Source organism: Bidens hawaiensis, unplaced genomic scaffold (genome assembly GCF_021521415.1).
Source record: "Bidens hawaiensis isolate Kalapana, Puna unplaced genomic scaffold, B.hawaiensis_p1.1 tig00062313_1, whole genome shotgun sequence".
In the NCBI taxonomy this organism is placed as follows: domain Eukaryota; kingdom Viridiplantae; phylum Streptophyta; class Magnoliopsida; order Asterales; family Asteraceae; genus Bidens; species Bidens hawaiensis.
Window position 1 is genome coordinate 46,888 of NW_027501183.1, and position 13,469 is coordinate 60,356.

The 13,469-nt window shown below is 36.2% G+C and overlaps 1 non-coding gene and 1 pseudogene across 1 annotated transcript; both read right to left on the reverse strand.

Annotated features, from left to right (window-relative positions):
* Positions 1 to 3,295: 3,295 nt before the first annotated feature.
* Positions 3,296 to 3,396, reverse strand: LOC143603632 (U6 spliceosomal RNA). The gene has a single exon (XR_013148100.1). It is a non-coding gene; the product is annotated as a U6 spliceosomal RNA (small nuclear RNA).
* Positions 3,397 to 4,482: 1,086 nt separating this feature from the next.
* On the reverse strand, positions 4,483 to 8,152 carry LOC143603630 (uncharacterized; annotated as a pseudogene).
* Positions 8,153 to 13,469: the final 5,317 nt, after the last annotated feature.

Consider the following 13,469-nt stretch of genomic DNA (forward strand, 5'->3'; position numbering starts at 1 on the left):
AAAATTACCAAAACCAATGGTGGCGGCAACAATGGTCAACTGATGGTGATGGTGGTGGTGGCGACAACACGCTACACCGGCGGTGGTGGTGGTGCCAATAAAATATGGTGAAAGGGGGAATGGAATGGAAATAAAAAAGCAATGGGTGGAGGATAAATGGTTTGTTGTGTCATGAGTGATTTCATTCCATTGACCAACTAAACATTATATTTTTTTCATTCCCTTACAATGGTCGATTTCATTCAGTATGCAATTATTGCATACTAAACACTACCATCATGTTAAATTCGAAGATGGGTCCAATGTGATATAAGAAATGAAAAAAGCTCGAACATAATCAAGAAATGTTTTTATTTGTTTTGATAAAGTGTTGCTAAATCCACCATTAAAATTGGCTACCAACTCATTGTAAACTAGCATTTAACACAATTTGTACACTTTCAACATTTTATGTTTATGATGTCGACGATATGATGCATTTAGAACACCCTGTAAATGCTATGAACCTACTATAAGAATGTTTGGCCTTCAAAAACATTTAACAAAATGTTCGTACCGCCCGTTTAAAAACTCAAATAAAGTCATAGCCATGTTTATAGCAAACTTAACTTAAAGCATAAATATATGTTATGCAATGCCTAATGATTCTCATTTCCTTGAAACATATGAGTCGGTGTATTTATCTACGATTGTGATCCAAGCTTCAATATGCATGGATCATAGTCATATATAAAGATGCACAGTTTCATATTGATCTATTGGTCTATGAATGCTTATGAGTTATGAAACTAGTTTTAAATCCGTCTAAAGTTAATGCATAAATATCAACAAAATACATAAAAATTAGCGAAATATACAAGCCAATTTTGTGTATTAATCCAACTTTATTAACAAAACAAACATTTTATTAATTTTATTAATGATAAGCGACGAAAAGACGATACATAAAAGTAGTTTCACGTATATAAAACCATACAAAAATTAGTAGATTTACGAATATGGTGATAACTAGTTACATGATTTTCCGTTCTCAATAGATACTACTTCAAAAAACTTACAAAAATTTGGCCCGTTCTTTATCCAAATCAAATTCGAAGAATATAATGATCATAACAAAATAAAACATTTGAGGGTATTTTTAATTCCCAAATTAAAAATAAGAAAAGATTATCCCCCGATGTTAGGATAAAAACAAACAATAATACAAAAAAGGGTATGTGCCAATTGGGCTTACCTTATGACTTATGAGACCTTGAATGGTTGTTGTTTTATAGGATAAGTCTGACCCATGGGTCCTTCTATTCATACGCATTTCCATGCACAGACATACATCTTATTCATTCGTCCAACATTTAGCCCATGTGATTCTTTCTGACCAAATTCGAGTTAAGATGAATGGTGAAGCTGAAAGGAAAGCTTGGTTGCTCATTGACAAATGGTGTGGCACGGTGGACTCAACCTTGAACTTATCTTATGGACCTTCATCAGAATCCAAAACCAAGATTAATTCAACACAAAATATGTTATTAGAATGCTTAAAAGCCATTGAAACCAGCCCTAACGAACGACCTAGCCAAATTAGTTGGCTATGCCGGGTTACATGTTTCATGGTTTGGTTTACGGTTTGAAAATTCAAGTTTTACTGCTCGATTTAAGGTTTGGAATTGGCCTAGTAAAAACATATTGGTTTTATCTTACTGGGTCAAGTTATTCTACAAAGTGGAACAAAAATAAGAAGGATACTGTTATGTGCTAAAAAATCTGACCTAAACCAAACCTTCTTAGCCTGTTCAACAAGTGAGGTCGAGAAATTATGCGAAAACCAGTCGACCAGACAACAAAATCCTAAACTATAGCACAACTGTTAAAATCAAATGTACTAAATTGAGTTCATGAAATAATGGGAAGAGTTTTAAACAAATGAACATATTTCATTTGTAAATATAGTTCCTTCTATTTATTTCACACACGACTACAAGCATCCCATGAATATACGATCTCAAAAGTCAAAGTCATCATGATTCGGCTTAGGTGAAGTCAACAAAGCCGCATAGAGTCTTAACCGATCTTCCCCAAGCGAAGAGCACCTAGATAAAGGTCGTCTTGGTCTGATGAACGACAATGATGTCAAAGTGAGACGGTGACGATACTGCCTCCAGGCCAATTGGATCGCAACTGCAGCCCAAGTCCGCCACCCTGGAGAATAATATCGTGCACTTTTCTTAACTTTTTCATTCACAAATGTGTATCTAAAATGTTGTGTCACGTATTTAACGTCATCGGCTTTTAGCCCGAAAGCCTCAGTTGTCTCTAGGGTGACGAGTGTTGATGATGATGGTGGTAGTCTCTCTAGGGTGTCCGAAGGCACCATGATAAGAGCTCGTCGCCGCTGAAGTTTCCAGGGCCTAACATGCAACAACTGTTTACTCCGTCTCGGAGTACTTGGCTGCTTTGGAGATGGCCTCTTACAATGAAGAGCATTCTTTGTACTGGGTCTCCTCTTGCTATCTACGCCAATTACACAACACGAAAACAATCAGGTTTTGGTTGATATTTATAACATGTTCAATGGTTTTTATAATTAGATTGTAAATATGTCAAGTGGGCTGGCATGTTGACATATTTCTCCAAAACACAACTTTTTGATACATGATATATAATGCTCTTCAAGCATAATTTAGGGGAAATTGTAATTCACCATTGACTTTGACAAAGTGATTTGACCTTTTTATTTACTCAAATATCGTTAAGCTTTCTTTAAAATCAAGAAATGGCTCCTATTGAAAATAAGCTGCGCCACGCCAGATGAAAATCTACTATGCCAAAGTGACCCAATCTAGTGTGCCAAAATGACACATGTCACGCTTTGATTGTTCAGAAAGTTAAAGGTCATGTTTATTTTGTTAATTATCTTAACCAAATTGGCTATATTGATTATTTTCAAATTTTTTTACAACGTAGTTTGTGTTTGGGTTTATGTGGACTTACAGTTTCTCCCTTAGTAAAAATGAGGGACTTCACACGATCACATATATTCTCGAGGACCAAATTGTCCATATGTTGAAATAAAGGTACCTGAGTAAAACATTTACCAATGTAAGATTTCAAGGTAATAAACAAATAAAACAAATTCTACCTCACCCCTCCAAGACTTGTCCCATCTATATTTTCAACCCAACTAGTTTGCAATTTTGTAAAATAAGTCCAAATAGATTCTACTACTCAATATACTATAAGCAATATGTTGATTAACACACCCAAGTTTAACGTTATATACCTGCCTGACCAATTCCAAACAAAGGTGATACTTAATGTCTCTTCGATTTGTGCGTGTCATCCTTGCACAGGGGCCATGCTAATCTTCTCTGTATCGTTCCAAATTTATCGGATGCCAGCTTGTTTCTTTGATATTGTTGCATGCAAAAATACCTATATACATCCAAACCCAAGTTTAAATTACTCAAATTTAAAACTTTTATGTCGAATCATCGTATTTATATATGAATATGCGTATTTACCTTTATATTACCAAATTTGTTGGCATCTTTATGAAAAAATCTTAGATGTACACACATCATAAGTAGTTGTATTACATGCAAGACACCTATTATACTTCTGCTAAAAAAAGCATTGCAAATTCACTATATGTAGTTACTACCCTATGTTCTATCAGCATCGGGTTTTGCCTTTTAAAACTGAACTGAATCATACACATTTTCTTTGTAGAAAAGTAAGAAACTATTCGAAAAGTAGAATCAGTAGTATAAAAAATATATATTTTTCTAAAATTCAAAAAAATATACAAATAATGCTAATAATGTATTATTTTATATAAATTAACTGACGAGAAATATATATATTATTTGATTATTTGTAGTACAAAAGATGAGTACAATAAGTACGAGGTGGAGGAACAAGTACAAGTAGCAAAAGCCCATGTAAGCTAACACATGAAGTACAACGCTTGATGCGTACTACATAAATCAACTACTATTCTTATTGGTCACCAACAATTACATATAAACTATATAAGCATAATCCCATTAACTAGAAGAGCCAAAAATCAATCGGGTCAAGTCTGGCGGGCCGAACTCTCAGAGAAATTAAAACATCATTGAGTGCAGCGTTGATGAAATCCCATCAAACGAATGTTTGATGTTTCGTCAATTCTGCACTCAGTTACGTTTTTACTTCTTTTCTGATACCTTTTCAATCTTCTTTAGTTCTTTACGCCACACAAGGGAAGATCAAGATCAAAATCAAAATTGACTAGGATAAACACATTTCGAGTTATACAAAAAGCGATCAGAATGAAAAGAAAAAAAAACGTCCCTTCTGATCTCGAGGGTGCTGGTGTTTTATTGTTGGTTACAATACAATAAAATCATGTAGTGCTAGAACTCTTTTTTTCTTTCTTATTCCTGAAAAAAACACATTTTAAAAATAACATTTTTAGGGGAGGAATGGTTATGTAACCTTTTGTTATGGAACCATGAGTCGTTCAATTATATAGAATAAATCCTCCACCAAATCTGTTTTAAATAAAAGATCTTGCAATGTATGCATCACATCATACTCAAGGTCCAACTTCCTCTGCCAACCCTGCACCAAAATCAAGAAAAGCCAAGAAAATTTCAAAAACTTGGTCAACCGAAAAATCAACATTGGTAAGTGAAGAAGTTGTTCATAAACCGTTGAAACCGATCAAACCAAAGCAAATTGGCCGGTTTAAAATTTATATTGTTCGATGGATGATTTGGAATTTACGTTTAATTTTTTTATTTTTGTTTTTCATATTTAGAAAAATATGTATTATACTCTTAAAATATTTTTTTATCTTTTTCAACTTTTTACTCCAAACTAATGACTTTGAAAGAAACTAACTTAAAAAATCAGTTTCAAACCGTTAAGCTGGGCGGTTTGATCAACCCACCCAACCCGACCGGTTTGGTTTGTAGTTTCTGAAACCGTAGTTAGCGGTTGGGGCCAAAGCCTTAAAATAACCAGCTGAGCCAAACCATTAACACTAAAAAAGAAAAAAAATATTCGAGAAAAATCGTTCATAGATGTAAGAAATTACCTCCAAAACCAAAGTAGTTACAATTACAGTGCACACATTGTCATCAATATTAACTCTATGACGCCTGACTTGCTCAAGCAACTGTTGCTACAGTCTGCGGGATTTAAGGTATCACCTTCTGCAGAACTCCATAACTTAAATGATTTCTCAACATCCTGTCACAAATCACTTTCTTTAAGATTGCACACTTCAAGAAACTATAAACATCTATACAAGATAAAAAACATATCTTTATATAAACTAGTAAATAAAGAGAACCATACTAAGTTGTAGCGGGTCCATTTGAAATATCAAAACGTATCGCTTTGGTAATTAAAAATAGATTCAAACAAATAAAAAAAAGAGAAGAAAAAAAAGAGAAATTCAAATACTTCGTAAACAAAAGATATGAAATCGAACTTTAAAAATCAGTTTACAAGATAAAGTCGTGTAAAACCATAATCCATCAAGATTTAGTATTATTCAGTAAATCCCGCCAATAGCAAAGCTATGGTAGGGTCTGAGGAAGGTAAGATGTAGACAGCCTTACGCCCTTACCTCTACGACTTTACCCCATAGGAATAGAGAGGCTGCTTCCGGTGAGACCCCCGGCTCGAGCACCACTTATTATATGACAATGTTAAATACAATAACATGGAAATATAAGTGTGTTTTACATATGATGGTAAGCAGTAAATTAAGTCGCAGACAATGGAAAAAAATGTGAGAGAATGTTACATTTTGGTGCAAGTGCCCTTCAGAACTTATAATAAAAAAATGTTACTAGTTATATCTGGAAAGAAATATCATTTGGCTCCTTAATACCCTATATAAAAATAAGGCAGAAAAGAGAACAAGAATATATAAATACATACCAAAAGCATTTTTAAAAGTGCATGAGTCCCAATATGAGCAAGCCCAGATTTAATGCCTACGTGTCCTTCAAGCTCATCAACATAATGCAAAATACTTTCACCATGTTCAAAAGTTTCCACTAAAATAGCAGGATGTACAAGTGGATACAAAGGCCTCGGGAATGACACGTCTTACCATCGTCTAAAATTATATATAAACCGACTCAAATGAGCCGCCTCTCGGGAAAGATCAACTTCAGACATCATAAAAACAGCAAATTGTTGTATGCCCATTTCAAAGTAGGAATAAATGCCGACACTTTCGCGAACAAATTTAATAAAATAAAATCCCGTCTAATCGCTTCACTAACTCCCGGATGTCTAACCTTAACTGCAACAAGAATCGGCTTGATACGTTGATCAGGATGACGAAACCTTAAAGTTGCTCGATGAACTTGTGCTATGCTTCCAGAAGCTACCGGTTCTTCCTCAAAATTTTCAAATATTTCGGGTAATAAACGACCGAATGCTTTTTCTATAGTTTTCTTTGTGTAAGCATAGCTATGTGCTGGTGCTTTTGTTTGAAGGTCTGCAAGCTCGGTGCATAGATCGTTAGGAAAAAGATCGGGCCTTGAAGCAGCCCACTGGTCCCATTTGATAAATGCGGGCCCTGCCTTTTCTAAAGTGTAATGAACACACCGTAACCATTTCTTACGAAACTCGACACCATACGAGTCAGCAAATGGAGTCATAGTAATAGATGGTGCAAATAAAAAAGCTAAGTATACTGCTCTAACACATAATATTAAAACTTCCACAAGAGAGAATATAAACGAAGTTAAGTAAACGCGTCCGTCTTGTGCGTGTGTGTAAAGATCGGTTTTATAAGAAAACCCATCAGCTTCAGCCCATGATCTTTGTGTGCACGCCAGCTCACCTAACACAAAAGCTAATATACCAGGACCGATCAGCTGTGATCTACTCAAAGCAAAGCTAACTGCACAAGCGATCCTGTTCATTGATTGTGATGGCCAGTTATGCGTACAAATCTGTGAAACTATTCTCCATGCAATTTGAGCATGGTGTGAAACTTTAGTACTTGCTGATACGAAATATAATCTTTGAAAATGTTTATAACTCCATAAGGTTCTGTTTGCTTGATGGAATGCATGACAAGTGAAGCCTTTTCCATGAATGCTATATTGTGAATATAGTTTATGATAGGAGCGAGAAAACCTAACTGCCAATTGGGATCCACGATTGTTTACTTCAAAGAAAGAGGTCTTATTGATTGGAAGGGAATGTGCTGCCCTTTTAACATTGGCAAGAGCCAATAACCTGCATAGAATGATATATCACCTCTGTTAGCATGCCAGACATGTGAGATAGTTAAAATAATACAGATACCATACTTTAAACAGGCAGGATTATGGCTGTAAACGAACTGAACCATTGGCGAATTGTCATGAACAGTTTGGTGGGAAGTTCGTTCGTTTAATAAATGAACGAACACGAACAAGGACTTTCGTTCGATTAACTAAATGAACGAACACGGACAGAGGTCATGTCCGTTCAATTGTGTTCCTGAACGCTCAATAACTTGTTCGTTTACGCCTGTATATGTTTGTTTGTTTGTTTATAACTGTTTGTTAAAGATTTCAATACTTTTTAATGAGTTTTCTAATATTATCATATAGATTTAAGCAAAACGATTTGGAGCTAAGGGTCTCTCTGGAAGCAACCTTTCTATTATTCGGGATAGAGGTATGGTTTGCCCACATGCCATCATCCGCAGACCCTGCTTATAGCATTGCCATTTGTGGGATTTCACTGAGTATGGCTGTTGTTGTTGTTGTTGTTTATTTAAGCAAGGCCTTGTTCGGTTTTGGTTTATATACAACCCTAGGCGGGATGTACAGGTTTGAAAATGCATATCAAGTAACTAATGCACGAACATAATATGTGCTCAAATAACGCCTAATAAACGAGACAAGGCAATAGACTATTGCAACACCAAACAATCAGCCGATCAGTATACGACTATTATCTCGTTATTCATGCTGGTGATGACTTAGGATTGAAAATGAGCTGGCTAATCATTTGCACAGGAAGCAATTTGCAAAGTGCGAGCAAACATAATGACGAATTAATAATAAGCGACGTTAGGTACCTTGAAAAAGCCATGTAAATTAGATGAAAATCGGTGGGGAACAATAATTAGGTGAAATAGGACACATGCCGGCATTTTCACCAGCTTAATTATTTTGAGTCATTGTTGTTGTGATCCTGGCGGAGGAACACGGCGTTTGCGGTAGTTGTTGGGTGAACGGAGGTTGGTTGATTGTGGAGGCGACGGTTTGATTTTGGGATTCCTTATTTAATTGAAAAAAGTCCTTATTAATTTATAAATTTTTTAAAAGAAATTTTAAAATAAATATTTGGATTAAATTATGTGTTGCAGAAAACCAAAATGACTAAAATTGACACTCTTTTTAAAAGAAGTGTAATGGGTTTTGAGAGATAGAAGGGTTAGAGATTCCTAACTTTACAAAACCCCTTTATTTTGCCTTGCCCATAAGTTAAAACCCCTAAGGCCTTATGGTTTGTCAAACACCTTATTACCTTATTAACTTTTCAAAAAGTTTATAAGATATAAGTTGATGAAAATAAGGAATCACAAACACCCCCTAACTATTATTATTATTATTGCCACGGGAGGAAGGAAGGGTTACGGAAATGTGTCTCTTAATTGTCCCTGTTTTTTCGAATAATGAGTAATCCGTTTTAGACTTATAACAACTAGTTTTATACCCGTTCGATGGGAAATTTTAATGACATAATTTTTATAAATGTTTGTTTCCAAAACTTTAAAATTTCTTGTGCAACATTAATTTGGACGTGTTTTAGAATCTAGTTCTATTGGCATGCACATATCTAGTTCCATCCTAGTTTTGGTAAATTTCAATCTTGCATGATCTTAAACTTTACAAGTTTTAGTCATGGTAAAAATGTATAATCAAACAGTTGACTTTCGATAACTCCCTCCTGATCCAGTTTTCAATCTTTGACTTTCATCTTTGACGTAATTTGCTTATTTGAAATAGGACATCCTTCAATATGATCTTTTGCGTTTCTATGCTTTGCCGATCTTCAACCCTTGAATAACAATAAAACATGGTCGTTGATTTTCTGTCCAATTATTATCAGTTGACACCTTACTTCTCATGGTCTTGTGTATTCAATTTGCATTGCCTATCTTACTCAATATGTTGTACATATAAATTCCATTCCAAATGTTTCTACACCAAAACACTTTTTGGCCAGCTTGAACCTTTTTCATGGCTTCATCCTTCCATCATATACATATACTTGTGAGCTTTATCAACTACCACATACTTGATGCATTTGGTTAGTGTGAGTCCAAGATTTAAAAGAGAATGCAAAAAACGACCTGGTTTAAAATCGACCGCTAATGAAACTTCAGTTTACGGGTTAAACAAACAAACAAACAAAGTACACAGTGGCAAAGCTTGAACTAAGACACCAGGGGGGCAAACTCAAAATGTATACATAATTTCATAAACGGAGGGGGCCGAGCTCAAATTTTCGGCTGAAAACGGCTAAATTTACACTACATATAAAAATTTTCGGACGAAAACGGGTAAATTTACACTACTACGCAAAAAAACCGGGGGGGCTAACTAAGCTTCGCCAGTGAAAGTACAAGATTAATTTGTTACCATATAAGATAATGGAGCTCATGAGTGTATTTGTTATGTACAAAACCATGTGTTCACTTTCTCAATCTGGATGGCATGTGCAGCATATATCTTTGATCCGTATTCTTCAATGCTCCACCCCATTGAGAGTAGTATAATTCTTGTTAGGGTCAGAAATGCTTAGCATTCTTGTACTATTCTTGTACTGACATAATCAAACCTAACATGCAACAAATAATATATATCCAATCATACATGGAAATTAAACAAAAAAGTGTTAAAAAGGAGTTTCTTTGAAACTAACCAATGGATGAAAGATGATTCCTTAGTTTACCCATTAGTAGCATTTTGTGTCACCGATGATATTTCCTCAAGTTCCACGAAGTGGCTAGGCCGATTTGTTCCTAATTGTGGAAGGAGGCCGATAGTACGGCGTTGTTGAGATATATCTACATATGTGTGACTGTGTATTCGGTACCACGTCATTGATACACTTAAACATAAATTGTGAATTCTTTGTCAACCCAACTTCTAAATTGGAAGCCTACATCAACAGGTCGACACACTCAACTTTTATTATAATGATGCCATAAGCAAGTAATGAAGTACATCAAAATAAACAATAGATCAATAAATACATTTTAAAGTTACAAATAATTATTTTATATGTGGCAGTCTTAATAAATTATATATAATAATACCTATAATACCTAAATTGTTGTTAAAAATGACTCAAGTAGCAGTATCACCTCCTCGTGGCTCATCTCTAATTCCCCAATTGTAAAACCTGTAGATGAAGTTGATCATACAAGGGATCAGATAAAATAAGGATACAAATCAGAAATTTCTTCAAGGATGTTGATGCACCAATTTGGTTCGATTCGCTGAGGTTATCGATCATATCTATTTCACACAGAAGTGCGTGTGAGTTTTGTGACAATTTAAGCTGTGACATGTTAGGTTTCAATTACGATGCTTCGAGATCACATTCAATCACCGACCGTTTTATATGTTAGGATGAGAATCACCAACGACTTTAAAATGACATAGTTAAACAACGAAATCGTTATTTACCTTCATGATTGTGTTTCATATCACCGTTGGACGGCTGCCGTGCTTCCATTAGGAGAGAAATTTGGAACGATTGTGAAGGTATTTTGTAGAAAATTCTAGTAGTTGGTAACTGATTTGCATTTATAGGAAATGAAAGAAATAGTAATTTTTTGAAAAGTATGTATCGTGGGTGATACAGGAGAAGAAAACGATTGCATGTTCACTTCGTCAGTTATTAGGGTTTATGGGCGAACGTCTGATAACTGTTGCATCAGTGAATAACCTCTACAAACCGCCGCTTCTAGAAGGTTTTTGGTGAGTTTAAACGGCTGAGATTACGTTTTGAAGACTTTAAACGGCCAAGATCATCCTAAATTTTAGTTTTCTTATTTGGGAACAATATAATATATAATTTGTACCTTGTTCACTAAAACTTGTACGCTTTTGTTTAGGGATTTGGATTGGGAACCAGGATAGGATGAGAGAAATTTTCATTGTTTGTTTTGTATAGATGAACAAGAAACGAAAATTGATTATTTGAATGAATCAATAACATTTTATGGTCTAGTTTGATTACTGGAGAGATATGGTCTTGGACCCGGGTTAAACCCGGAGAAGACACCAAAAGGAATACTCTTGCAAAGCAAGCCCCCTCAGGCGAACACGTCCAAAACACCGTGCAAGAGAAGGTACAAGTTTGAACCAACGCAAGTGTCGGAACTTTACATGAAAAGGCACTAACAAGGCAAAGCCACCTGTATAGACAGCAAGCGCGAAACCACCATTACATATACGCAAAAGAGACAATAGTACTAATAGGTAGGCTCAACGCAAAACGGCATCCACGATCTTTATAAAGGTGGCTGCAGAGGGGGGCCTTGCCCCGAACCCGGTAGCCTCACTTTAACGTCGGATTTACTCATAAACACAGTTCTTACAAATCAGAGTTAACTAAAACTTTTCGCGGAAACGTTAACTTCGATCATTCGTTACAAAACCTTTAATCTTTTCTTTATAACCATAACATGAAACATCATATTCAAAACATCATTTCTTCCATCTTCAGATGCCAGCCGTTCAATCCATGCCATGTACCATCCTCATGCTAGCTCCTTAATCTGATCACCTGCGTGCATACTAAAAGCCAGCTACGCTGAGTGAGTTCTAGTTAATCAATCAACTTACCATACAACCATTACATGTATTATATACGTATCCGAAGATACACAGTCCACTGTCTAACCTGTTCACCTTACCACTTAACTGCCCCTTACGTCTTAGCCACTTGTTTACGGAAGCACATAGAGGCTTACCCTCCCATGCACTCACGTTATGCCACTTAATAACGAAGGCACATATTGGCTTACCCTACCACACACTCACGTTATACCACTTTAATAACGAGGGCACGTATAGGCTTACCCTACCACGTACTATCGTCGTGCTACTAACACCTAGACCCTTGGCACTTCTATCACACTCTACCTCTACTTGTCTACAACACACTTTCTATCATTTCATCATTTACATAATAATCAAGTTACATCATAACATTTACACACACTAATAACCACTTGTAGATCATTCCCATTGGTGGTACGTGCAATATCAGAAGATCGTTCACGCACCGACAAACGTAACTCTCCCTGTCTACACGTGCAATATCCGAAGATCGTTCACACATCGACAGACATCCATTCGTAACATCTATATATATACCATATCAAACATTATAGCATACATTTACCACTTAAGGTAAGTGTATTCACACTTCACATCGAGTATGCACACAGCCCCGAAAACATAACAAGAAAATTGGGCTAGAAACTCACATGAACTCGGTTACGTTCACTGTTAAAGGTTATTCCTTTCTTAAGCTGTGCACGGCTAACTGTATAACAATTACGCGTATTAATTTCTATCACTATCCATATCACATTCTAGTTCAATTATAACCCTCAACGAGCGGGGGTCCGGGGGCAGCGCCCCTGGTAGTGGGGTTCTAGAGGCGCTGCCCCTAACAGGGTCCAAGGGGCAGAGCCCCTGGCTGGGGTTAAGCTGCCGGGTCAGCTTGGAAAAATTTTATTTCCATTAACTGTCTTAACACATTTTCCATTAGGATTTTAAATTATCATTTAATTCGCTAACTTGTTTGCTATAACGAATTAAGCCTGATTCGTTATCTGCGTGATCTGATTCATTAGCTGGTTCGTTATCTTAACATAGCGAATGGTGAGTAACGAACTAACTGATTCGTTATCTTCTGGTTCGTCATCTGGTTCGCTATCTCGGCTTAGCGAATTGGGTAAGTAACGAATCACTTAACGAATTGCTTCTAGTTCGTTATCTCTTCTTAACTAATGGGCATAACGAATTGCTTGCTAATTCGTTATGTCTCCTCTAACGAACTAGGGTTATGGTTTTGACATTCTTTTCAACCTCGTACACGCTTTTCCGGCGCCGTCATCGCCGGAAAACCGGGATCTCGCCGGAAAAGCGAGATCTCACTTGTTTCACCACCGTTTTCACCGTTTTCCGTCCCATTCGATCCAGATCTGAGCTAGGGTGATCCCTAAGCTCATCTTTTGGTCGGTTTATACCCGATTCCATCCGGATCTCATAACTTTAACGGTTTAAGGTGTCGGCTCGTCGTTTCGTGACTAGATCTAACGGGTTTTGGTCGGTTTATACCCGATTCCATCCGGATCTCATAGCTAAGTGTGTGTTTTGGGTGGTGTATGGAATGAAATGGAAATTAATGAATTAATTGTAAGGTTTATATAT